Raw genomic sequence first — 27,990 nt, 5'->3', positions numbered from 1 at the left:
TTCTGGAATGTCCTGGAGCTTGTTGCATGAAGTACTATCCGATGCGCTTCTTCTCCGTTCTTCCACCTTCTGTCGTTCTGGAAGGATTTGATTTTGCTGCTTACCGACACCTGCATGTGGTATTCTCAGTATGGTATCTGTCTATTTTAAATACGCTATGTCCATGTGAATATGTTATTCGTGGCTCTGCATGATTCGCATAGTCCACTATTTAACAACGTCTTGTATGTCTTTGAATCTAACAACGTCTCCTCTGTGTCTCAGTATTCCACCATGCCTCCAAAGGGAAAAGCTTTTGATGATCTAAGTAATATTATGATGGTAGATCGATGTCCATCTCCATCGTTAGGTTTTGGTCATACTCAGCAACCTGGTGCATCTAACTGTGCACTTGTCTGTGATGAAGGGGTACCGTCGTCCTCCATTGTACCCCGTACTCAGTGCCATGCTTTTCCTCGAATAATCACCCTCCTGTGCGTAGCCTCTGCGCAATGAAGAGCAGAGCATGATCATCCGGTAAGTATCTACATGTTTTTGTGAAATTATCCGTGAAAATGTTGTTCATGCTTCTTCAAGAAATTTTCTTATTGGGTGTGTTTAATAAGATTATACGTACTAAGAATTTTTTCATTTATGCAGCTCATGTCTTCTGGTAGTTGCTTTCTTTGTACCCCTACAAAATCAATTGATCCCTCAAAAAATGTTGAGCGTAACTTTTTGAGAAGTTGCATTCTGAGAATATCTAACCCTTGCATCATGCATCTTTTGTAATAAACAGTTATATTTAATACAAAGCTTTCCTTTCTTTTTTTTTAAAAAAAATTCTTCAGACATTATAATGCATACTTTCCTTTCTTTTCTTTAAATTCTTAAAACATTGTAATGTATGAATAAAAATGTTGTGCATGCTTATTGAATGTATTTTAATAAACATTATATTTGATATTTTATATATGTGATAATTTATGTTAATGTTTTATTTAAATATATGTGATATTATAATGTTAATGTTATAATTAATCTTAATGTTTTATTTAAAAGATGATATGAGATTTTAATTTTAATGTTATCTTATAATTTATGTTATCAGACAAAATGTTGGGCATGTTTATTGAATGTAATTTAATAAATGTTATATTTGATATTTTTTTATATAAACAATAATCAGTATAATATGAAATATACATATTTGTAAAATGATATAATAAAATAATGATAACCAATATATGCAATCGGTCCAATAAATAAATGTGGATTTATACTTTTTGGATGTTTATTTGAATGACAACGTATTTTGAAGATTTGACAATTTTTCGAAATGATTTGGAGTAAAGAGTTTAATACGTTTATATACTTTATCTTCTTTTGAAGGTTCAAGCAAACAAGATAACAAAGGAAAAAAACCAATGCAGAATGAGAGAAATGTTGATTCAAAACCTTCGGTGCACAAAATCCCCCCTTTCCCGCTTGAAAAAAAACCAAACTCTTTGAAGTATCTGTAACTATCGCTATAGGGAATAGAGATATTAACTTATCCTCCTGGGAACCTTTAGAAGAATGTGTGAGAATGGAGTGTTTAAAAGGTCTTTTTGCCTTAGAGAAAGGAGGGACATTAAATCATTTTCACTTTCAAATGGTGGCTAGTTTAATGGCACCGTCTCTCATAAGCATAGGAAAAACAATAAAAAGATATTTAGGATAGGATTTGTTTAAACCTGAGGGTGCACTTGTTATGTGTAGAGGCCTTAGACAGGTTAAGATGCATACCCTCGAAGGAATGGTGGGTTATTGCATGAAAGATTTGCATAAACCACACTTTAGATTTTTCTCGCACAATATATCTACAGAAGAGATTACTAGAGGAAGACATTTGTATGCATTATATGGGCAAGTTGACTTGAAGAATAAAGTGTGCTTATTACCTGTCAATCTTTTTGAAAGAGCTTACGTCTACATGGATAATTATGTGGCCAATAAAATAGGCGCATCTTTGCAAAGCACTCTTCTAAAAATGATCCGTACTGGAAAGTACTACCCGTCAGCCTCTTGGATTATTCCAAAAACAAGGTCGGGCATGAGCAAAAAAAGAGCTGTAGCAATTTGGAAAGTAATGAAGTTACCACAATTGACTTAATGCATAGATATAGAAAAGATCTTCTTTGTCGACACTCCTCCTAGCAGGTACTTTGAGGCCACGAATGCAAGAAACAATGGAGATTATGAAGAAGAGGAGGATGCTAATGCTAATGGTATTGAAGATAACAACAATACTCAGCTAGGAAGCAGATCAAACATAATAGTTATTGATGATGATCAACAGCCACAATCACCACATGACTACATTACATCTTATTTATATGTATGGGAGAGAGCATATAAATTCAAAAAAGCTATTGTAGAAGGTGATGAATTTGTGCCTCTCTTTTCAGAAATCTGCAAGTATGTTGGATTGACAAAGGAAGAAGCCTGTTTTGTTTAGTTTCAGGCTATGTAGCTTTGACAGAAGAAGAAGCTCTTTTGTTTAGTTTGAGGGTTTTTTTTGGCCCTCGTTGGTTTCACACAACAAAAAGCATTTTCTGCTTAGTTTGATAGTATTTTATGGGGCCTATGTAATTATCGCTTGTTTTTTCAATGTTCTGCAATGAAACATGTACTTATGGCATTTATATTTTTTAAAATTTTCTTTCCTGGGCTGGTTAGAGTGCTCCTTGTAATTTTACAGATTTTACTTGATAAGCAAATGAGAAATTATATCCTCTAAATTTAAAATACCCTTTTTAAAATAAAAAAAGGACCTACAAACATTAAAATTTCTTCAAGTAACATTATAATGCTTTGAAACCTTATAAAGCTTCTTTAAGGTAGACAAAAAAATATACATCAACAAAAAAATTAATTAATAGCTTGGAGTGAATATACATCAACCAATTAATAGCTTGGAGTGAATAACTGTGAATATACAACATCAATGATACACTTGTACGCATACAAACAGAGAGTGTGAGAAATCGAGCCATGGATGGAAGAAGCCTACCCTTGAAGGGCAAGCGAGTTTGTTTGTCTTACGATGAGCCTGATCCGGACGAAAGCCAGAAGTATGGTCTTGTCTTTCTTTGAAATTTTACATTTTTGAAGTGGAGAGCTCTTAATTCACATTGGAATCTGTCTGAGCTAGTATAATCTAGGGTTTTCATGTCTTTCTAGAATCCGCTCCTTAGAATTCAGGGTCTTACTCCTGTGCGTGGTACTCAAACTAGGGTTTCCTGGTATGCGCAGAGAAAAAAAGCCTCGATTTCCCAAGGGCAAGAAGCAGAGCCAAAGGGCAGAAAGAGATCTGGAAGTGGTTTTTGAGGGCGAAGAAGATGACGGTCCCATCAAGTCTACAGACCCTCGGGTCGCGGCTACCCAACGTGCCGACCGAAGAACTCTTGCACTGGATCATTTGGAAGAGACATCCCTTCTGCCCGATGTTTATGGGGCTGAAGAAGAGTATCAGGTTTCCTAACCCTTCACATAGGACTCATGTTACCTAAAATTTAGATCATTTGTATGTCACAGGTTTGTTACATACCATGAAAGATTATGTTCTTACATGTGCTTGGACATGGTGGCACTGCTGTAAGTTCTCACATGGTATCAGAGCTTGGGCTTGTGGTCCCGGGTAGCCCTCGCTCTTGTTTTTGGATGGCTCGAAAGGAGGAGAGCATGAAATGGCTGTAAGGTGTGTTGGATTGTCCCATTTGCGAAAGCGTGGGAAGTCCAGGAGCCATATATAGGTTAGATTGGCACCTTGTCATAGTCATCTTCCCTTTCCAGTCCATGAGGACACCATCATTTGGGAAGCATCTTTATTTTGTGATCTTTGTTGATGATTACTCTAGATTTGCTTGGGTGTATCCTTTAAAAGCAAAATCTGAGGTGTTTGTGTTTTCAGCATTATGTAATAAGAGCTGAAATGAAATAGGTTGCATAGTGCAAACCCTTTGATCAGATTGAGGGGGGGAACACATGTTAGGTGCATTCAAAGCATATTTGGTAGAGAAAGACATTAAACATCGATGCACGATGCCATGCACACCACATCAAAATAGCGTGGCAGAAAGAAAGAAAAGGTCATTAATGGAGATGATTAGATGTATGGTCAAAGGTAAGGGCCCGCGTCAAAAGTTTTGTATGGAGGCTATTATGTGTGTAGCACATGTTTTGAACAAGTGCCCTACCAAGGAAGACCATTACTCCATTTGAGGCTTGGTATGACAGGAAGTCTAAGATTGACTACCTCAAGACTTTTGGTTGCCTTTTGGTTGCCTTGCATATGCTCATGTGTCTCTAGCTAAGAGGCAATTTGGATGACAAGGCTGTTTAATGGACTACAATAGCGGTAGCAAGGTATATGGTCTCTACAATCCATGTAGTTAAAGGATCTTTGAAAGTAGAGATGTATTCGCTGAAAATTCAGCACAAGCACTGATTGAATTTAGTAGACATTTCCAAAATGACTCACGTGATGTGTTTGAAGGGATACCCCCATTGGGCATAGATGTCAGAGCATATCTTGATACAAAGTTCTACACCCACTATTGGGCACTGATGACGTTAGTGGGGATGCCGTAGTATCTAGTCCATACTATGCATAATGGAGTTGATAGTTATGTAGTCTTGTGGGTTGACTACCATGAGTATATAACATGTACATTCCTAAATGGTGAATTTGGGCATGTTTTTGGATTCATCTAGGTATATATAGATGTCAGAGCGCAGATGAACAACTAGAAATGCCTATTGAATAGCATGTAGCTGCTGAAAATCAGCCCATTGTAGATCATGACACAGGAAGCAATTCATGAAGAGGGGATAGCTTTGGAAGGGGTTAGAACAGTGCCTCGTCCGCTAGTCTGTACTTTACAAGAGAGTAAACTCTCAGCTCCTCTTTGTTGCAGGACACGCACTGGTTCCAGAAACGCTAGAGAACATGCATACGTGGCCTGCATGAGTAGTCTTTATGACACAGATAAGCCACATTTGTATGAGGAGACTCGAGAGGATGAGCACCGGTGAGAAGCCATGCAACAAGAAATCAATGCTATTGTAACGTACTGGGAGGGCAAAAGAGACCAAAGGACCAAATATATGAAAGATCAGAGCAAAACACACAGCATGCAATGGTGATATGTATATAAAAGATGAAGCAAAGAAGGCTGCTGTCCCAAAAACGCAGATGTCAATCCCGAAGTAGGCCTGATGTGAGCGCCTAGAAGTAAGCACTGATGTATCTCTGAAGTAGAGCTGAGATGTAAGCGCTGATGTGCTGATAGCTGCTGATGGAAAAACATAGAAGTGTGATGTGGTGAAAAACGCAGATGTATGCACCATGGACCAACAGCAGCAACATGTGAAAAACGCTGAAGAAAAAACTGTAGAAGAACACGTTCAGTTCAGCAGCAGCAAGGATGGGTTCCGCCAGTTTGTAGGCGGCTTGTTCCAACGCCAACAGATGGTACAGAAGCACGCTAAAGTGCTGTCGTGAAGTGGGCGATCAATCCAGCAAAAGAAAGGGGGGGTAAAACGCTGATGATGTAACATGCAGCAGAAATCTTCGTATTGGAGGATCCTGTCACACAAATGCTCACATGTCTTCTGTATCTTGAGTTTCGCGAGTTTAGCAATCCACTTTAATACTTCAAACTTTAGAGAGATATGAGAGAGAGAGATGAGAACTGTACACCGTATGGGGTCCCGAATTACCCACTGAAGGGCCCCTTATCCCGTTACCGAGATAGTATTTGCTTTATTATCTTTAAAGAGACTGACGGTGTGACTGACGATGAGCCAAACGCAAGATCTCTGAAGACCAAGTGTTGGGCTGAACTGTGCACTGTTGTAGAAGCACCAAAGATGTCCAATCTCGAGCCTATGCACTCTTCCCAATGGAATGAGGAAGCTAGGGCTGAGAGAGGGGCTGTTTGGGACTGTTCTAGATTGTATATGAATGCTGTAAATGAATGAGAATGCTGCGTTTTACCTTCGCCAAGTGGCTGGAGCAAAACGATGAATGAATGAATGCTGAAAACGCAAGGTTTACTAATGGCTGAATGCTGAGAACTGATGTGTTTGCTGATGGAGGGCTGAAAGCACAAGCGTTGATGCTCCTCTTGCTGAAGGATGGTACGCTTCTCCAAAACGCATGGATCTGAGGTGGATGCAAGGCTGAATGGTATGCGCTTGAATGCTCCTTGAGTGAATTATGAGATGAATGAGGGAATGTCAAGCCCTCCTATTTATACTAGCTATATAGCCAGTCGGTTGGCACTAGATGCTGGCCGACTGCTCCATAAACATTAAATGCTTAATGATGATGTATAAATGCTGAAAATGATGGGAAAGATACCAAAAAAATCCTAGATAAATCTTGGAGAATTCCTAGATGCTATCTGAGGTTCCTGCAATGGTCTAGATGCTATGCATGAATGCTGTGCAATATGCAGGATGCTTTTTGATGCAAACCCTAAGGTTTAAGGTTTCTATTGACTGTATATGCATGAATGCATCTCTTTAAGTGGGTTAAGGGACTTTGACTGACTGACTGACAATGACCTACGTAGCTCATGCCTGACTTATCCTGGAATGAGGATATACAATGGGGTCACGACGTACGACAAATATCATCCTACTGGATTCTAATATCATCCTACTGGGTTCTAATAATGTACAATTGTTGTACTGCTGATGATGAGCCTGTTTGTTACCATGCACTACAGTGCAGAGTGCATGTGAGATTCCCTCCTGCTTAGCTCGGCGGCGGCAGGCAGGTTCATGGCTTCCAAGTAGTCCGCCAACAACTAACAATCGAGAGTACTCTTGAAAGAACTCCTCGTCTAGCCATACGGCTTCGTGGGTGCCTGGATGTCATGTGCATGAAATGCCATGGACATTCTCAGAACCAATCCAGAAGGGGCAGCCAAGAAAAAGAGCATTAGAACCGGAGGATGGAGCACAAAGTGCTGTTTGGCAGTGTTGGACTTAGAGAGACTGAGACAAGAGACTGTCGGCTGCGTTGGAGGCTGTCGGGTGCGTTGGAGAATAGCTGTTGGTTGCATGAGGACCAGATGGCGCTGATTTATGGATAAAAAGAGGCTAGTCGGTTGGCCGACCACCAGCAGTCGGCTAGCATCCCAATATTCCAAAGTGCCTATAAATAGCAAGTTTGCTCATCATTGTATTCATTGAACTCTTTAGGAGTTGGGTCCAGCATTAGGATAGATTTTGGGTGATGTTCACCTTTTGTATGAAGGCAGCCTAGGGCTGTAGATTAGGGTACCTTTTTGTACCATAAGAATATACTGAATTTCCAACATGTCTCTCTCTCTCTCTTCTCTCCCTTTTGTCTGCGTTTTTGCGTTAGCAGGTTCTCAGTGGTGTTTAGGGCTGAAAGAAGACCCCAGAGCTTCCGCGTGTTACACTCGATCTCGGAATTTCGTATAGAATTGACGTATCCGTCGACCGGAACCATGCTTCCAACGATGAAGAAGGATCTGCTCGGGCTCAATGACTTCTGCTACGTCTACCACGTCTGGCTGCTGTTCATTTGAAACATCAGGAAAACATCATGCATTGTCCAAGTGGTAGGCAACTTTAACTTCATGGAGACATCACTTAACTTCTTAACTATTTGAAAAAGGCCAAAACTACGGAATGAAAGCTTGGGACAATGTTTGTCCACTTGTTACAATCTTTGTTTCATGATACGTAGATAGACCCAATCCCCTTCCTTGAAGTGGACATCTCGTCTAAACTTACTTGCCCGTCTGTGAACTGAATAATGGCTAGACTCAAATTTGAGGGCCAAACTGGGTTGAGTACCAAACTCTGTGGAATCGACATACTGAGCTTCTATGCTATTTAAGTCTTTTCCAGAGATGTTGAGAATGGTAGACTCCTGAATGGTCTGGATGCTGGTCTTTCTACTAAGAATATCTGCCACTGGATTATGCTGACTTGGAATCTACTTGATCATTCCTCCAACCTGGTGGAAGAGCTGACCCTGTCTAATGTGTTGATTATTCCACTGGGCACTTGGCATCGTCGAGAGCCACTTAAGTGCTTGGTGGTCTGTGATGATTGTAAAAATGCGTCCATAAGGAACGGGTTTCAAATGTTTGAGAACTGAGTGCTGTTCTAGCTTGCCTTTGAAAGTCTTGGAAAGACAAGAGGGAAACTTGCTAGGAGGTTCTGCTAACTGTGGGATACTGGGTGGGAGATCATCCTTAAAAATGTCTAAATGAGAAAGGAGATCTGTCGACTGAGGGACTGAAGAAGATGAGACAGCGGTTATCGATGAGATAGAAGCTGTCTGGGCATAAATCAATGCTCCTTCTGCTCCCTTGTGGATAGCTCGTCGGGCCTGGAGATGAGAAATCATAGAAATGCCAAGAATGCTCCTATCTTCCCGAATCATGACAGGCTGAGGAAAACCTTTAGAGATAATAAAGGTGTCCTGCCCCCAATTTGGAATAGGTTCATACTGACGAAACCACTGGATTTCTAAGATCATGTCACATCCCAAAAGAGGAGAGACATTGAAATCTCGCTGGAATGAGGCCTTTTGACTTGAAACGAAAATTGCTGTGTCCGTTGAGATATGTGGGTGCGGAGACCAGGTGTAAACCCGTCTATCTCCAAATGATAGGACACTAAGGTACAGCTCATGTTGGTAGCCAACTGAGGAGAGATGGCGTCCTCAGAACTGCCCATGTCAAAAAGGATTATGAACTGTTGGCCCTTGGCAGAGCCATAAGCTCAGATTAGGCTTTTCTGTGTGGTTGTTGCCTCACCCTCCTGCTTAGCATCAAGTACCACAGATGACATGGGATGCATAGAAGGTAAGATTTGAACGGCATTGGTGGTAGCAGGCGGATTTGGAGGAGCGGGGGATACTACGGCAACTGTGGCAGAAGGCTCTTTGGAGGCGTGCTCGGCTTGCCTTTTTGGACAATCCACTAATTTTGGTAGAATTATAAATACACAATTTGCCAAAAATCCACTGCATAACACAAAGATTAGAAATTTTGAAATATCCACCCAACTTTCTTGTGGTATATTGTCAAATCCTCACGGATCCCCTTGTGATCGATCTTGGTTCGAAACTCGAATCCTGCAAACAAACGAACAAACAAACAAGTAAGGGGGTGCAGGCCTGACTCACCTCCCAACCATGACAGCCGTGGGCGAGCCCACAGTCTTGGCTGTCCCCACTGAGCCACGAGCTGAGCTAACTAGGATGACGTACTGACCAATCTCCTCCTCGCGACGTCCCATACCGCCACGAAGCTGCCCTCGCGGGCCTCGAGATTGCTGTCGGCCTCGGCTGCACAAAGCAGGTGCATGTCTGCACTAGATCCAAGCTCCAAGACCATAGAGCTCTCACAAACTCGCGAGACTCTCTATATTACAATAACTAACCTTGGCCACCCTTTTATAGGCTCTTGTTCGGTCATCGGGCGTCCACACTTGGCCGCCCGCCTGTCCATACTTGGGTGCCCGCCCGTTAGTATTTCCCTAACTCAGCTCGTCAATCAGCCTGCCTAGTTCCAAGCTTCCCCAAGCCTCGAAACTAGTCTTGCATGCGTATAGCACATGGTAGATACACACTGTGCACATGACATACTCCCCTTCCTCTAAGAGCTCACTCCTGAGCTCACTAAAAAGCGAGGGTAATCTCTCTGAAGAGTAGTCAATGTCTCCCATGTAGCGTCCTCCTCAACATGATCCTTCCACTTGATCTTGTATTCCGTGATAAGCGTATTACGCAATCTTCTTTCACGAAATCCAAGAATCTTTTCAGGTTCGTGGGGAACAAATGTCATGTCCTCGACATCTATAATTTCTTGAGGAGTAACTAACTGATCTGCTCCACCCAGGACTTCCTTAAGTCTACTGACATGAAATACAGGATGGACTTTCACATGAGAAGGCAAATCCAATTCATATGCAACTGAACCAATCCGTCGTGTAACACGAAATGGTCCACAGTATCTAGGGGATAATTTCGGAGATCGACCTGTCCGTAAAGTCTCGGAATCTTTCGGAACTCGCAAATACACTATCGTTCCTTCAGAGAACTCTCTAGGTGAACGATGTCTATTAGAATAAAACCTGTCTCGGTCTTAAGCACTTCTAATAGATTCCTTCGCAACTTGTAACATTTCCTGCATATCTTGCAAAAAATTACGTGCTGCATCATGCTGAAGTCCTGAGAATCCTACTGTAACAGGTGATCTTGGTTGAAAGACTCTATCTTGAGGATCTGTGATCCTAGCTAATGGAAAATGAGCAGTAAATTGATGAATAAACTGATTTACTGCTAAATAATCACACTTACCATCATACTTACTGAAATTAGGTTGACTTCAAATGACGGTAGGTGATGCTGCGGGCTGCGGGCTGGTGGCACCTCTTGCTAGGGAAACTGAGGAGAGATGCTGATACCTCAAGTATATGGCCTCCTTTTCCTGATGGTGCTCGAGTAACATACGTTCTCGATCAAGCTCACGTTGGTGCTCCAGAGCGGCGAGTTCAGTCTGACGTCGGTCTTCGTGGATCCTACGTTGGGCTTCCTCATAGTCCCGTCTTTCTGCTTTTTCTTGTTGCTTTCTAGCTTTTGCTTCTGCTTTTTCTTCTCTCCTTCGGGCCTCGTCCTCTCTCCTTTGTTGTTCCATCTGAAAGAAGAGGGAGATGTAGTCGGGTGCTGCTGGAGGCGGAGGAGGACGTGCTGCTGCTGCCTCCAAGAGTTGGAGACGCTCCATGAGCGCTAGTTCTGAGCTCTAAGAAGAGCTGTGGTGTCTGCGGTAGATGGAAGAGCAAGGTCTCCTTCGGGGGAGACGTCTTCCGGCTGATGAGTACTCTCCTCTGTAGACATGATGCTGAAGTCGGTTGTTGTGCCAAAACGCAATCTGACCATCCAAGGATGCCCTCACGCTAGGATACGGGGTGTGTGGACAAGCTGAATTTGATACCAATGTAACATGCAGCGGAAGTCTTCGTATTGGAGGATCCTGTCACACAAATGCTCACATTGTCTTCTGTATCCTGAGTTTCGCGAGTTTAGCAATCCACTTTAATACTTCAAACTTTAGAGAGAGATGAGAGAGAGAGATGAGAACTGTACACCCTATGGGGTCCCGAATTACCCACTGAAGGGCCCCCTATCTCGTTACCGAGATAGTATTTGCTTTATTATCTCTAAAGAGATTGACGGTGTGACTGACGATAAGCCAAACGCAAGACCTCTGAAGACCAAGTGTTGGGCTGAACTGTGCATTGCTATAGAAGCACCAAAGATGTCCAATCTCGAGCCTATGCACTCTTCCCAATGGAATGAGGAAGGGATGCAAAGCTAGGGCTGAGAGAGGGGCTGTTTGGGACTGTTCTAGACTGTATATGAATGCTGTAAATGAATGAGAATGCTGCGTTTTACCTTCGCCAAGTGGCTGGAGCAAAACGATGAATGAATGAATGCTGAAAACTGCATGGATGCAGAAAACGCAAAGTTTACTGATGGTTGAGTGCTGTGAACTGATGGCTGAATGCTAAGAACTGATGTGTTTGCTGATGGAGGACTGAAAGCACAAGCATTGATGCTCCTCTTGCTGAAGGATGGTACGCTTCTCCAAAACGCATGGATTTGAGGTGGATGCAAGGCTGAATGGTATATGCCTGAATGCTCCTTGAGTGAATTATGAGAAGAATGAGGGAATGGGTCAAGCCCTCCTATTTATACTAGCTATATAGCCAGTCGGTTGGCACTACATGCTGGCCGACTGCTCCATAAACATTAAATGCTTAATGTTTATGTATAAATGCTGAAAATGATGGGAAAAATACCAGAACAATCCTAGATAAATCTTGGATAATTCCTAGATGCTATCAGAGGTTCTTGCAATGGTCTAGATGCTATGCATAAATGCTGTGCAATATGGAGGATGCTTTCTGATGCAAACCCTAAGGTTTCTACTGATTGTATATGCATGAATGCGTCTCTATAAGTGGGTTAAGGGACTTAGATTGACTGATTGACTGACTATGGCTGAGAATGACGTACGTAGTTCGTGCCTGACTTATCCTGGACTGAGGATATACAATGGAGTCACGACATACGACAAATATCATCGTACTGGGTTCTAATAATGTACAACTGTTGCACTGCTGATGATGAGCCAGTTTGTCACCATGCACTACAGTGCAGAGTGCATGTGACAGATGAGCAGTGGACACCCAGTCGATGAGTGATCGTTGGTCGATGGAGAGGATTAGGAGGCGCCTATGAGGGCAGGGTGCTGGTCGGCCAGTAGCCTTAACCTTATCTAGGTCCATCCTGACCCCTTCCTTGGACACTCTATGGCCCAAGTAGCGAATCTCTGACAAAAAGAACTCACTCTTCTTGCCATTCACATACAACTTGTGCTTCTGCAATTCCCTAAAATACCATATCCAACTGCTTTACCATATCCAACTGCTTTCGATGCTCTTCTTTGTTCTTTGAATGTACAATAATGTCATCAAAGAAAGTAGTTGCAAACTTTCTATGTGCTCGGAATATTCTTTCCATCATTCAGTTGAAGGTAGATGGGGCAAAAGGCATCACCAAATACTCATAGTTCCAAAAGTAGTCCTGAATGCGGTCTTTTGAATATCCTCTGGAACAATCTTGACTTGATGGTAACCACTCTTCAAGTCGATCCTGCTAAAGATAGTGGCTCCATCCAATCTATCCAGGATATCATCAATCCTAGGAATAGCAAACTTGTTCTTTATAGCATAGTCATAGGCAGGCCTTGGGGACTGGGGAATGCCGTCCTGGCCTCCCTTTCACACGGGGACGCGTCCCTCTGCAGGGGGGACGTATGTCCCGTCCCTCACCAGGGGACAGCCGTCCCCTATCAAGGGACGCCGTAATGGTTGGGGATGGGAAGGGAAAAAAACGAATGGGTGTCGGGATCGCCTCATTTTATGTTTTTTTTTTTGTAAAAAAAAAGGCCCAGTCGTGCGAGCGGCGAGCGATCTCTACTCTCCTCCGTCTCTGCTGTGTGCGATCGAGTGCTTTCCAGAGTCCAGACTCCTCCCTCTCTGCTATGACTTGTCACCTGTGCACTTGCTCTCCTCCTCTATTCTTCCATCTCTGCTCTCCTCCGTCCGGGTCTGTGCTGTTGTGCTTTTTCCAGGTTCCTCCGTCTCTGTTGTAACCTGTGCACACTTGCTCTCAACCTCTCCTCCATCTCTGCTCTGCAGTGTGCAGTGACTGCACAGCAGGCTGTAGCACAAGTTCTTGCCACAGCCCACTACTCCAGAGTCCAGTCTCCATCTAAGCTGCCCAGCCTCCAGGCCCCAGTGGCATCAGTGGCCAGCCTTCAAAGCTCAAAGTTCAATCACAATGGCCTCTTCCTCGCGAGCACCAGCAACCCGTGTTGGGGGCAAGGGTTCAAATTGGTCTTGGTGGGAAGAGGTGAATGCCCAGAGACCAGGAAGCGGGGGAGGTTCACGTCAATGGCGCTGCAAGTTATGCCCATACACATGAACAAGTGGGGCAAACAAGGTGAGAACTCACCTTCTCCATGAGTCTGGGCATGAGGTGTGGTTTTTGCCCAAATGTAAGCCAAGAGAAGAGGACGGAGCTCTTAGAGTGGGCTGCAGCACAAGCGTCTCTCTTTACAGCAAGGAGGGCGGCACGTCCTGTGGCAGTTGACCCCGCAGCATTTGTCAGGCCACATGTATCGGAGGCATGTAGTAGAGCCTCTAGAGCTTCTGCATCAGCATCAGCTGGCCATACATCGTTCACACCACATGCGTCCTTTAGCATGCCATCCACAATTCCTGCACGTCAACAGAGCACCCTTGATCAGAAATGGGATCCCAAGAGAAAGGAGGATGTTGATACGACAGTGGCTCGCTTCTTTTTTCATGATCATATTGCCTTCAATGTTGCCAAATCTGAGTACTTCAAGGTTATGGTGAGGAAAATTGGCGAGTATGGTCCATCTTACACTCCCCCATCCTTAGAGACCTTGCGTACCACTCTTCTTGAGAAAGAGAGGCGTGCTGTAGAGCAAGCTGCAGAGAACACAAAGCATATGTGGAAATTTGCTGAAGGATATAGGGACGTTGCCTTGGATTGTGCCCATCATTGAGAGGGCAAGTCACATGGTCACTTTTGTGTTGAATCATCAATTCTTACTACATGAGTTTCATAAGAATTCAAGCAAGCAGCCCTTGAAGTACTTGGAGACACGGTTTGCGTATAACTTTCTGATGTTGGGTTGGCTGAGTACATGTAGTGCTGCATTGAGGGAGGTTTTCATTAGTGATGAGTTCACTACATCTCCGTTAGCGTCTACTACTGGAGGGTGGAAATGCAAAGATGATGCTGAAGATCTTGAGTTTTGGGAGCATGTGCGTTGCATTGATGCAATGGTGCAGCCCATACTGCATTTGTTGAGGCTTGTGGATGGCATGAAGCCATGCATTGGAAAGTGTATGAGGCCATGGATAGGATGATTGAGCAATTGAAAGAGCTCATTAAAGAGCAAGAGCAATTTGATCATGATGACGAGGATGAGGAGGACACTCTCAAGAGCAAGTATGAGATGGTTCAGTTCAGGATCTTTGTGTCAAAAGATGGAATGCATATCACTCTCCTTTGCATGCAGCAGCATACATTTTGGACCCTGAGTTTCAAGGAAAGGGTCAAGAAAATGATCGAGAGGTGAATAGTGGTTGGCGGATTATCTTGGAGAGATTGGTGCCAGAGCTTAGTGCAAGGCGCAAAATAAGAGACTCACTTGCAGAGTATAGATCTTTTCGTGGCATGTATGGTTGCCCCGATGCGTCGGAGGATCGGACTCGAGTTGGGGCAGCTTTGTGGTGGGAGGATTTTGGATCAGATGGACCAGAGTTATAGCAATTGGCTATTCGCAATCTCAGCCAGGTTGTGAGCTCCTCTTGTTTGGAGCAACTCTTTAGCTCCTATAGTCACATTGCATCAAAGAAGAGAATCTGCCTTGGCGTAGAAAAAGCCCGTTTGGTTTTTGTAAGTGTGAACTTGCGTATGTTGGGCAAGGGGGTGATTGCAAAAGTTGATTTTTTTGTGGAGTGGGAGCAGCAACAAGAGAAGGAGAATGAGCTGGTTGAGGTCACAGAGACTGATGCTCATGACAATGAGGCCAGTGTTTCCTTCAGTATGGATTCTGATTGATTAGCGCAATGCCGTAGGCTTCAACCTTGGGTGTCACATGTGCAGCTCAGCCTTTAGGGCCCTCTACCCAAGCTATATTTACGTAGACATGGTTTATTTTCTAGTATCTGCATTCTAGAGAAAGGTAGACTATGGCACTATGCTTCAGCCGTGAGTTATTGTGTTTTGTGTACACAGTTAGCAGTATACTATTTTTGTAATATGAATCATGAATTGTGTCATTTTGTGTGCTTTCTTTAAAAGTACTCAAATGTAATATAAATACTTAACATTTGATGGATATATTAATGCATTTTTTGTGTACCGTCCCACCCCCCGTCCCCGTTCCCTGCCTCTAGGCTTTCCCCATCCTTGTCCCCGTTCCCGTCCCTTGACCCATGTGACTATGCTTTATAGTGATCTTGTTAAGAGCCCTGTAATCAATACACATACGTCAAGAGCCATCCTTTTTCTGAACCAATAAGACTGGGGAGCAAAAAGGTGATGAGCTAGGTCGAATCAAACCCTTTTCCAAAAGCTCGGTCACTTGCTTCATAATCTCCTCTTGTTGAGTCTGACTCATTCAATAAGGAGGCCTGTTAGGAGGTGAGCTTCCTGGCATGATGTCAATCTTATGATCTTTTGATCTCTCTAGCTTCTTGTTTTGTCTTAACAAGACAATTTGCAACCATATGTCCCTTGTCTCCACATTGAAAATGCTTCCCTTCTTTGGCATATTCTTCATGTTGCTCGAGGGACAATCTTCTTTGAAAGAGTGGGGGTTTGTCTCCACTCCCATCCTTCTTCTCGAGAGAATCAGCTTCTTGATGGGGATCGGTCTTTAAACTTTTTCTTTTGAAATGGATTCCAATTGTCGTTCTTTGTCTTGCCGTCCATCCAAGGCACGTACAAGGCCTCGGCTTTGCAAAGCCTTGTCTTGAGCTTCTTCCAATGTCTTTGGTCCCGCCATGTAAACTGCTTGCATAAACTTAGGTTGCAATCCATTGATAGACTTACGCATTTTCATTAGTGATGGAATGGGAGTATAAGAAGTAAAAGACTGTTGAAAAGTTGTCAAGGTATGATGCCACATTCTCACCAACTTTTTGCTTTACCACATCCCATTCCTTTTGCACATCAGCTTCAAAGTTTGCGAGTAAAAACTTCTTGTTGAATCTTCAAGTTGCTCCACGTCTTCGGCTTGGTCCCTTCTTGTATTACTTTTAGCCACCAATTCAGGGCGGCATCCTTCAAATGCATACGAACCATGCAAAGCTTTAGCTTTTCGGAGTAGTTGTCACCTCCAAAAGCAGCATCAAATTGCTTGACAAAGGATAAAGCTTTCTGGGTATCCTGCTTTCCATGAAAAGCATCAAACTTGATGCTCTTCTCTCCCGGCTTGAAGTCCATCTTACCGGTTGATGTAATTTCCTTTGCCTTCCTTTCCCTTACCTATCCCGAAGAAGCTGCATCTGAAAAAAAAGTTGACCTGGGAATAGCCTCCCTGTTTTCTCCACGAGAAATTGACTGGGTAGCTCTAGATCCTCTTGCAATGGTAACTCCTTTGACTCGTAGATAAGCTTTGGCAGATTCTACTCCTTTGGCCTCAGTGGCTTGTTCATTGATAAAGTTTTCAAATATCTAAGCCCTTCTTTGGTCCTGTTCCCTCTTGGTTCTCCAAGCAAGGAATTATCTGAAAAATCATATGAATTGCTGAAAGTCATGGTACTCTTGTGATGACCTTGGTTCCCATCAAGAATTTCTATATCAACCTCATGGTTGTTCCCTTCATGAGGCCTTGGTCTCCCTCTGCTCTCGAGATGGCTCTATCACCCCAAGAAAGTTTCTTTAAGAGAAATCCTGCTCTAATATCACTGTAAGCCGAGCGGGGCATGCAATGATAGACTCAACCATGTGTCCAAGAGATAAAGATATAGAGAGAGAGGGGGGAGAGAGAAGGGAATAGGGATCTTGTACTATACACCACATTTAGCGGAAACATGTCCCGTTCCCTTCCAAGAATTTATTCAGGAACAATCCACAGGCACACTGGCCAAGATCAATATAATCAATGAATAGAAAACAAACAGTTATGCCGATGTAGGATATCCAAGTCGATGTTGATGTCGAGGCACGAGATCTCTTCTGCCGAGCACACCACGGGGATGACCCTCAAGTATCTCTCACGGGGCTAGTACCAAATCTAATATCCAAATCCAAATCCAATGAATCCAAATCCAAATCCAAATCCAAGTCCAAGTCCAAGTCCAAGTCCAAGTCCAAGTGCAAATCCAAGTCCAAGTCCAAATCCAAGTCCAAAACCAAGTTATATGTCTTAAGTTCCATGTTTCATACCCAAACTTCATGCCCAAGCTACATATCCAAGATCCATGCTTCATGCCCAAGCTTTATGCCCAAGTTCAAGCTTTATGCCCAAGTTACAAGCTTCATGCCCAAGTTCAAGCTTCCAAACCTGGGCAGCGGCCGGGCTAAGCTGAGCTGAGCGGTGGCTGAGCTGAGCGGTGGCGGCCCGGGCTGAGTGGATGAAGATGAGGGTCTCCTTGCTTTCCACAAGCTTGATGCCCAAAACAAGAGGGCTCTAGCTTCTTTTATACTAAGGGAGGGCCTTGTGTTTTGCCAAAAAGCCATCATGCTTTTGATTTGCCTTTTTATGCTTTGCTTTTGCTCTTTTTACTTTTATTAATAAAATATTTCTCAACTTTTGGTGCTTTGCTTTTCTGGCTTTAAGGCTTGCTTTTTAGCCTTAGAGTTGCTTTTTGAGAAAGCGTCTTTTAGCTTTTTGGTCCGGCTCAGTCTCCTCTTTCCAATGGTTCCCTTGGCTCGCGGTCAATCGTGTTTGACTTTTTGCTTTTTCTTGCTTTTTGACCAAGAATGGTGCTTTTTCTTAATCAAACCTTATGGACCCTGTCCGAATGTCTTCTTCCACCTTTCTGGTGTGCGGGCATGGGTTTCATCATGTGAAATAGAGCTAGGAGGACCAAATAGTTACAGAAATCTGAGGAATAGAATCAAGTTAATACTATGACAAAGTGACATAAATTGGTGATTTGTTCTATGGTTCACAGAGGACACTCGAGAAGCTGTATCTCATAGATAAAGCAGCATTCTTCTGAATTCAGTCATGAAGGACGATAAACTTGCTAAGGAGGTGCGAATGTAAGACCCTAATTAGATGATTGATAATTTTGCAAGGATCAAGAGGATCAAGACCAGTAATTTGATGCTTAGAGCAAATAATAGTGCATCAAGGCTGAGAGATACGCCATTGTGCTTGAGGACGAGAAGTCTAAAGGAAAGCAACAACACCCATGGTGGGATGTGATGATGCGTACCATCACCTACATCACAAGTGTGAACGTTGATATGAGGTTGGTGTAGAACGTTTGTGCCATGTAGCAGAATCACACATACAACACACAAGAGTCCTAAACTACTTTCTCTATTATGTACAAAGAAAGAGTTGTTACAACTATACTTCTAGTGCAAATTAGTACCCATCTACCATATCAGAGAACACATTAACCACCCAACCGCTATAGACCAATCCACCTCCGAGCACCCTAGATGTGAATAGAGGAGTCCAAAACCTATCGTGTGCCCATTGATTTGTCCTTGTGTGTACGTACCAATAGGCCCTCTCTTGCCTGCTTGGCCTAGCCTGTGAACCCAATCTTCATTCAGCCTCCAGCCTCAGACCATCGTTCACACCTGTGATGTAGGTGATGGTAGGCATTATCCTATGTGGGCATGGGTGTTTTTTCTCTCCTTTGGACTTCCTGTCCTCAAGCATATAGCTTTCCTTTGGACTTCCCGTCCTCAAGCTCAATGGCCTATTTCTTAGCTAGGAACACTGATCTTTGCTCTAAGAATCAAATTACTCACGTTTATCCTTGCCAAATTATCAATCAATTGATTAGGGTCGCGACAAATATAATCATTATTATTTGCAACACTGCTTCTAGTATAGCGCAATTATTTATTCCTATCTTGTGAAGCTTTATTCAACAATGCGGTGCTTGCTGCCTGCCTTCATGTCTGCCATCTCTTTGTTCTGTGGAATCCTCCTCTAGAATTAAATTCTCTACTCATCTAGATGGTGTGAATTGGCTTGTAGAGTTGGAGTCTTTTGATTGTGTATTGTAATAGCACTGTTCATGTATCAACGCACAGTGCGTAAAATGTGCTTAAAGTATTCTCATGGCACTCTTCACCAAGGTGATGGTTTTTCCATCAGAAAGTTTCATGCTAGAGTTTATCTCGACTTTAAAAGTTGTTGTTTACTGATTGCAGGATAGTGATGGAGGAGAAGAGAAAGATGGGATTTCGATAGAGCCATTCAATCTGAAATAGGAAAGGGAGGAGGGTTATTTTGATGCAGATGGGAATTATGTGGAGTACAGAAATAACGAGGTCAAGGTATGTTTGGCAACACAGTTTGTTTGAGAAACTTTCGGAGTTTTATGGCATCAACATCAACATGAGCTTTTCCATTGCATTTTGTTTTACCAGGATTCTTGGTTAAATTCTGCTGAGGTGGATACCAGTTTGGCTGCAAAACACATGAAGCGGTATGCTGAAGAGGAGGTGAACTCAACTTGTCATCCAAGGAATTGGCTGCCATCAAGCGGAGAATTGCAGATGCTCTTCAACCTGGAGAAACGGTGCACATTTTGTCCAGCATTTTGTAAGTGAGTTATTTTAGTATGCCCTTACAGTAGCTAATGACAGAGGTCATGCATCGAATACAAACATAAACATCTTTCCTTTGGAAAGATCCAAAGGTTTGTATAGAAGTTCCAATATGGTTTGGATACATCAATATGTAGAGCCTGGATATTGCCATAAACAAATATTCAAAAAGAGAACCAAGCCTTATAGCTTGAAAAATATCCAGCTTTTCTTTCATAGTCTCGTGACTAAGACTTGGGGGACTTGGCCTCTTGGCTTCCCTAGCTGCGGCCTGTAGTGCCTGCACGTTGTTTATGTGGCAGCCTACATGGTGTGACATGGCTTTGCTTTGCCCTTGTGGCATGCCAGTTGCCTGTATTCAAGGAACAAATTCTTATGGAAGGGACATTTTTTCTTGTTCAGGTGCTGCAGGCATTAAGGAGATTGAAATCGTTGTCTACTGAAAAGGATAGGCATTGGAAGGCAAAAATGTCAAGCCATACGAAGGAAACCTTTGATATGCTTACAGAAGATGCTATGAAACTCTTAGACCATGGTGAATATAGTAAGTACAACTTGTCTGGTTTCTTGACACGCTCATGTTACTGGCAGAAAGCTACATGAGACTAATATGACATTCCCAGAGAATGGCCTTTCTCATGATTTGAAAGCAACTTTTGAGGTCTGTGTCAGTGTGTATGCTTCTAATCTGATTGCATCACCATTTGATGTTCTTACAGATGTTTATCATGAAGAAAAAGAGGCCTTTCAACGTGAAGCAGGTATTTTGCCATTAGCTTTTGAAAAATATACCTTGCCCAGTCGTAGCATAACATTTGTTGCCATGGAACCAAAGATTAGAAAAGCTGTATTTACTTCTATCACCGCTGCGGTCACTCTTACCATGGGCGATATCTATGGTTTAATATGATTTTGTGTTGATGAAGGGAAGGGAGTGGTGGCAAAAGGCAGGGCATTGTGACATATATTTGTTTTATTACAGGTTATAAAGCATTATAGTATTTGAAAAGTGGTACTTTCATTCCATATATAGACTAAGAAATGCATGGAAGTGAACCTAAAGTCTGAATCTTGATTTTATGAGAGTCTACTCATCACAAAGCCTCAAGTCATCAATTGCATCATGCATAGCATAGACTATATGCTATGATATCCCTACTGATGTCATCGGGGTCCAAGAGCAGGTTGCAGGTTCATGCATACAGATGTGTTACCATGGTGGACAAATTTTCATAGATAAACCAATGAATTGAGTTTCTCTCATGTCTCTAGAAGGTAAGGGAGACTCAACCATAATGAAGCTAGCACTAAAGAGCACGCAGCCCCAGGCCCGCCCACCCACCCATGCACCCCCACACACATCGTAGTTGGTTGGGCAATTGCACTGGTTTGGATAGAAAGAATTGGTATAAACCAGCTGGGTGCAACTTGGACAAAGACTTCAAAAGAAATCTGCATGTCTACGGCAGAAAAGATATACCAAAGCAAATACTCGAGCCTTACAAATATATCACTCTAGCTACCCACATTGTTGACCGATTAGTTCTTCATCCCACCGGCCCAATTAATAGTCATTGATCAAGAAGGCATATGGTAGTCTGGTATTTCCAATGTTAAAGAAGCACATTCTTGCCAAATGGGTACCTAGAGTGTTGTGTATATATAGTTGGATGAAGAACTGATTGGTGTGAAATGAATTAACAAAGGTCCGATTCCCCGGCATAGAGTTTTTTTTTTTTTTTTTTTGGGCAGGGGGAGGGGGTGCTCTCTATACGAACGGATTTAGTTTTGTTCTATCTCAAATGAGTTCAACATTTTCTGGCATTATGAACAAATGCTTGGGCTGGTTTAGATTTTTTCTGACTGCAACATGCTGGCTGTTGGTTCATGCAATTTTTACAGAAGGATACGAGTCTCTCGAAAAGGCAAAGCTGCGTTCCACTAGCTTGAGACCACATGGAGAAGCCAGCACCAGTGAAGACATGTTTGGTGGTGGTGTAGACAATTCTTCTGTTTTTGAAGCAGAACAGTACATTGGAACAGCCAGAGAGACATGGTTTACTAATAATACAGGTGGAAACGAAGGCAACATGCCACCAAGAAACTCAACACAAGCCTCAATGGACATTTTTGCTGAGGATGACAATGAAGCTGCGGGAAACAGTGACAATACTCAAGGTATCGCTGCTTTTTTGTTACCTTTGCTGCCATATCTCGTGCGTCGGTGTTCAAAGCTATGTAGCTCAATGCTGTTCTGTCTGTCCGGGGGATTCCCTTTAATTACTTTGTCATTTCTTGATTCAAATGTCAAATAGTCTTGATTTTTTCCCAGGTGAAGACTTTCCAGGTGACTCAGGTTATGTTTATGACGAAACAAGTGGGTATGTATCATATTTGAGTGTATCCATTTCTGCTTGAAGTTACTGTACGTGATGATGTTGCCTACTTTTATCCCTCACCTCTGAACCTTAGTCATTCATGTTGACATGAATGAATGGGGGTTTCCCCATTTGCGGCCCCTTCTGTAAAGTTTCTCAACTCCTCCTTGAGATTTCACATACCAACAAGGCTCTCAAGAGACCTTTCATGAGCTCTACCAGGTGGCCCTTAGAAGATAGTATGTGTATGCTTAGAGGTCTGTGAGACTCCCCCGTTCAGGGTTGAGCACAATCTTGCCTTACACTTGAGCAATTAACACAATTAAACAAGCTGAAAATGGCACCACAAAATGAAGCTTAACAAAATTGAAAATTGAAATCACTTGCACCCTGCACTAGGGGCGGAAAGGGCCGACCCCCCTTGTAATAGGTTGTAATATCAAGGTTCCTGTTACAAGCTTCACGGGCATTCACATGCCAAACTGTCCATAGGCATTCATGCAAATGAAAACAGCATGGCAAACATAGTTGTTGATGGGGTTGATTGGTTCCATAGCTTCCATTTGATTTCACGGTCTCACTTCTCGATCCCTCATAGCTAATCAAATGCAACTATGCTCCATTGTCATCCATACACAAACATAGGACCATAATTACTAGTATTCGGATCTTGAGTAAGTGAAAGAGAGCTTAAATGAGCTCTTACCGCAATTATGCTTCTTGAATTTGAGTACATCCATGGTATGGTTGATGTCCACGTTTCCAGGGATCCATTTTCTCTCCCGATTGAAATTAGGGTTTCTGTAAATTAGGATTTTCAGCAGGTATTCGGACTCCAAAATTAGGGCTTTTGGGTGCAAAAGATGCGCAAAGCAGAGATCTATAGATGTACTATGGTTGCCCCAAAATTAGGGTGCCTGTCAGAATTAGGTTTTTTGTAAATTAGGGTTCACAGGAAATTTGGGGGCGATAGAATACTTAGGAGGCTCCATATTCATGAATGAAGAGGAATTTTGCAAATTGAGTAAGTGAAAGAGAGCTTAAATGAGCTCTTACCGCAATTATGCTTCTTGAATTTAAGTACATCCATGGTATGGTTGATGTCCACGTTTCCAAGGATCCATTTTCACTCCCGATTGAAATTAGGGTTTCTGTAAATTAGGGTTTTTGGCAGGTATTCGGACTCCAAAATTAGGGCTTTTGGGTGCAAAAGATGCGCAAAGCAGAGATCTATAGATGTACTATGGTTGCCCCAAAATTAGGGTGCCTGCTGTCAGAATTAGGGTTTTTTGTAAATTAGGGTTCACAGGAAATTTGGGGGCGATAGAATACTTAGGAGGCTCCATATTCATGAATGGAAGAGGAATTTTGCAAATTGGTGATCATATGGGGACTATATAAGTAGAAGACAAGATTTCTCAAGCTTTCATGGCTATGGGAATCATGAAAGAGAAGAAAATCAGCTTTTCCCTTAAGTGTGTGTGCAAAAGTGAAAAGAGAAGTCTCCATATGGATGGTGCCCACTTCTAGAGAGAGAAGAGAGAGGGAAGATGAGCTTTCTTAACATGAAGAGGATGAGTGGAGGGTGCCTATTGGGCCACCCATCCAAACCATCCTTCCTGTTGACATGTGGGAGGCCGCCCAAAAGCTCATAACATGCTGAAAAGGGCGCTTGAATATGTGCTTGGCTGACCGGCAGTGGAAACTGGTCCAACCTCTTTATGAATTGTCTGCCCGAACTTTAATGAAGTGTGGATGCCCAAACTCACTCATAACTTGGGCGGACACACTTATTAAATTGTGGACCTGCAAAACAGAAAAATGAGTACCATAGAATAAAGTAGTATACGTACCACCTATCCACATCCCACAAGCGAGGTCAGAAGACAGTTTCATTTGCATGGTTCACAAGAGGGCATCTCCAACGGATGAACTACACGCACAATTCATGCATGCAACAAAACAGTTCATATGAAAACAGGTTTAAAACCTTACACGCATAGATGCAATGCAAGAATGCACCATGGAACAGTTTCCCATTTCGTTCAGCTAGTATCCCATGGTACCATATTCTGGTTATGGGCACGGATCAATATCCCCAGCCTAGTAGCCTTGTCAGAATATGCAGCGGAAATGATATCCAAACTTGGGTAGACAAGAGCAAGTAGACTGCAGAAAATAATCAGCACAAGAAACACAGAGAGATGTGTGTAAACTCTTCTCTATACACAAGATCCCGGAGATACTGAATGAGAAAGTGGAGGAGGATGGGGGGCAATATATACAAGCCCATGAGGGCAGTCGGCCAGCTCTAGAAGAGGCCCACGACTGGACAAAATCCCACGACTGCTGAATATAGCAGTCAGCCAGCATCTGATGCCCCACGCCTGGACAGAACAAGTCGGCCAGCACTCCTACAGCCCACGACTGATACAGATGCAGTCGGCCAGCTTCAGAGTGCTCCTGGCATCAACTGGCAGCCCTCCAGCCACTAGAAAAAAATGGGAAAAATAGGGAAAAAATACAGGGAGTGTGGAAAAATGATATACGGGCGGGCACACCCACAACAGAGGCCTTGGTGTATACAAATAGACAGGAGATGACTTCTAACACCCCCTCTCAGCTCCTGGCTGTGTAACCAATCCCAGGGAGCTGGAGTGCCGCCTGAGCGTAGCCTGAGGTAGAGACTTCGTGAAGAGGTCCGCCGCATTGTCCTCCGTCGAACAATAAAGTAGCAAGATGTCACCCGCCAAGATCTTCTCACGAACAAAGTGATACTGTATCTCTATATGCTTGGTCCGGGCATGGAAAACCGGGTTCCGAGCAATAGCTATACAACTCTGGTTATCACACTGGATGACTGTGGGCTCCCTCTGTGGAAACCCCATCTCGCCTAGCAGCCTCCGCAGCCATACAACCTCACAAGCAGCACCACAAGCAGCCCGATACTCTGCCTCTGTCGAAGAAAGGGCAATAGTTGGCTGCTTCTTGCTGCTCCAAGAAACCGCTCCTGAGCCGAGGGTAAAAGTGTATCCTGAAGTAGATCTCCTCGTGTCTGGATCTCCTCCCCAATCTGAGTCACTCCAACCTTGGAGCTTGACTTCATTCCCTCCTGTGTAAAAGAGTCCCAAATCCTTCGTACTCTGCAGATACCGCAAGATCCGCAATCCTGCGTCCCAATGAGTCTTCAATGGCGTCTGCATAAAAGAGCTCAACAGCCCCACGGAGAAGCTCAAGTCCAATCTGGTGTTCAGCAACCAGATCAATGAACCAACCAACTTCCGGTACTGCGAGGCATCAAAACTGGCTCACAAGGATCTGTAACGGTTAACTTTGTGTTCGGGTCCATCGGCGAAGTAATAGGCTTGCAGTTCTCCATCCCAAAGGCCTCAAGCAACTCATGAACATACCGCTGCTGAGAGACGAAAAACCCCCTCTGGGTCTGCCAGATCTCCAATCCCAAGAAGAAGTGGAGTAAGCCTAAGACGGTCATCTCAAACTCCTTTGACAAGGCAGCCTTCGTCACTCCAATGTGCTCCACATGACCGCCGGTGAGAATGAGATCATCCACATAAAGGATGATGAGTGTGACCATGCCGCGTTCCCGAAAGAGATACAGGTTCGGATCTGCAACCGATCTCTGGAATCCAGTCCGAATAAAGAAGGAATCAATCTTCTGATTCCAAGCCCTCGGAGCCTGCTTAAGACCATACAAGGCCTTACGTAACCTGTAAACCATCCCTTCCGATCCTGGAACAATAAAGCCTGGAGGCTGCTCAACGTACACCTCCTCCTGCAGGTCACCATTAAGGAACGCCGATTTTACATCCATCTGGTACACGGGCCACCTCTGAGAAGAAGCAAGGGCAAGAACGGTCCGAATCGTGGTCATCCGCGCTGTCGGTGCAAAGGTATCCTCGTAGTCGATGCCTGGCCGCTGAGCATAACCCTTAGCCACGAGCCTGGCTTTGTGTTTGTCCACCGACCCATCAGCCGCGTACTTGGTCTTAAAGACCCATTTGACACCAATGACTGACCGCTTCGACGGCCTCGGTACCAACTCCCAAGTGTTGTTCTTCTCGATGGCGTCAAGTTCCACCTGCATGGCTTCCCTCCAAGTATCCTGTGAAAGGGCTTCCTTGACGGAAGTGGGCTCTTTATCCCGCATGATACGAGACATAAGAGCATAGTTCACCTGAAGAAGCTCCGCCGTGTTGCTTTTATCTCGAACTCAATGTGATCTTCGAGGGCCGTCCTCTGTGGTCCACTCGGAGGGTAGCTCCGTGACACCTGACTCCCGAAGGGTGTCCATCAACCACCTAGGTACTCGAACAGATCGTGGAGCCTCCTGTGGTCGCGGGGGCTCAACTCCAGCTGCGGGCTCAACCTCCTGTGATGACTGAGGTGGATCAACTGGAGTGGTAGACTGGGAATCATCATCAGACTCTGGATCTCCAAGAAGTGGCGGCTCCTCGACAGTGGATGCTGGAACATGCTCGTCAAAGACCACATCCCGGCTGACAACAATCTCGTTCCTCTCTGGATCATACAACCTGTATCCCTTGGAAAGAGAGTTATACCCCACAAATACCAGCTTGCGGGACTTGGAGTCAAGCTTCCCCCTCTGCTTCTTCGGAATATGTACATACGCGTCACTCCCAAAGACACGGAAGTGCGAGACATCGGGTTTCCTGCCAAAATATGCCTCAAATGGAGTCATATGGGGTACAGAAGTCGTCGGAGAGCGGTTAATGGTATGGACAGCTGTTGCCACAGCCTCACCCCAAAGTGGACGAGGAAGATCACGATGCTCCAGCATAGTCCTCGCCATCTCCACCACAGTCCTGTTCTTACGTTCAACAACTCCATTCTTCGAAGGCGATCCGGTATTGGCCAATTCCCTCTTGATGCCATGATCTGCACAAAACCGAAAGAATACAGTCGAGGAGAATTCCCCTCCTTTGTCAGCCCTGAGAGTCTTGACCTGAAATCCAGACTCTTTCTCCACCATCACGTGCCAATCCTTGAACCGAGCAAAAGCCTGGTCCTTCTGTGAAAGAAAGTAGACCCACGTGAATCTGGTACAATCATCAACAAGCAGCATGAAGTAGAGAGATCCTCCCAAGGATGGTATCTGCTGTGGTCCACACAAGTCAGTGTGAATCAACTCCAAAGGTTTCGAAGCCCGCCTGGGAGCCTGCTTCGGAAAGGATTCCTTGTGCTGCTTACCACGTATGCAAGAACTGCAGCGTCCTTGCCTACTACCAACATCTGGCAAGCCAACCACCATCTGGTCCCGGAAGGCGCGCCGCAAAGCATCCACATTTAAGTGGCCAAAACGAAAGTGCCACCAATCTCCGACCTGAGAGCCTGTCAGTGAGGAGAGTGCAGAGAGCTTGTAGATGCCGTTCTCCACACCGCCTTCCCAAACAACTTTGCCTGTCTCACGGTCCCTTAGAGCAACTGAATGCTCCTCAAATTCCACCCGAAAGCCAGTCTTGCATACCTCATGCACTGACAAAAGATGAAAGCCCAGAGCAAGGACATAAAGAACACGGGAAGCATGCTTGCCCCCCTTGCCGTCGGGAATGATCTCCATCCGGCCCTCACTATGAATCGGAATAGTGGAGTTATCGCCAATAAAGATACGACCTGACTGCCGTTTCAGATCCAGAAAGA

At 43.9% G+C, this 27,990-nt stretch overlaps 1 pseudogene across 1 annotated transcript in view; it reads left to right on the top strand.

Moving 5' to 3' along the window:
• Positions 1-2,940: 2,940 nt before the first annotated feature.
• Positions 2,941-27,990, top strand: part of LOC147627005 (uncharacterized) — a 35,247-nt pseudogene continuing 10,197 nt past the window's right edge. Inside the window, exons 1-8 of the transcript XR_015268437.1 lie at positions 2,941-3,095; positions 3,277-3,496; positions 19,535-19,660; positions 19,754-19,905; positions 20,336-20,477; positions 20,653-20,694; positions 21,836-22,111; positions 22,266-22,314. The product of XR_015268437.1 is annotated as an uncharacterized LOC147627005 (transcript). The remainder of the gene's footprint in view (positions 3,096-3,276; positions 3,497-19,534; positions 19,661-19,753; positions 19,906-20,335; positions 20,478-20,652; positions 20,695-21,835; positions 22,112-22,265; positions 22,315-27,990) is intronic.

The sequence above is a fragment of the Cibotium barometz genome, chromosome 21 (genome assembly GCF_041138505.1).
Source record: "Cibotium barometz isolate CiBa-2024 chromosome 21, ASM4113850v1, whole genome shotgun sequence".
In the NCBI taxonomy this organism is placed as follows: Eukaryota; Viridiplantae; Streptophyta; class Polypodiopsida; order Cyatheales; family Cibotiaceae; genus Cibotium; species Cibotium barometz.
The sequence above is the reverse complement of the archived record's forward strand: the minus strand, read 5'-3'. Positions and strand labels throughout refer to the sequence as shown.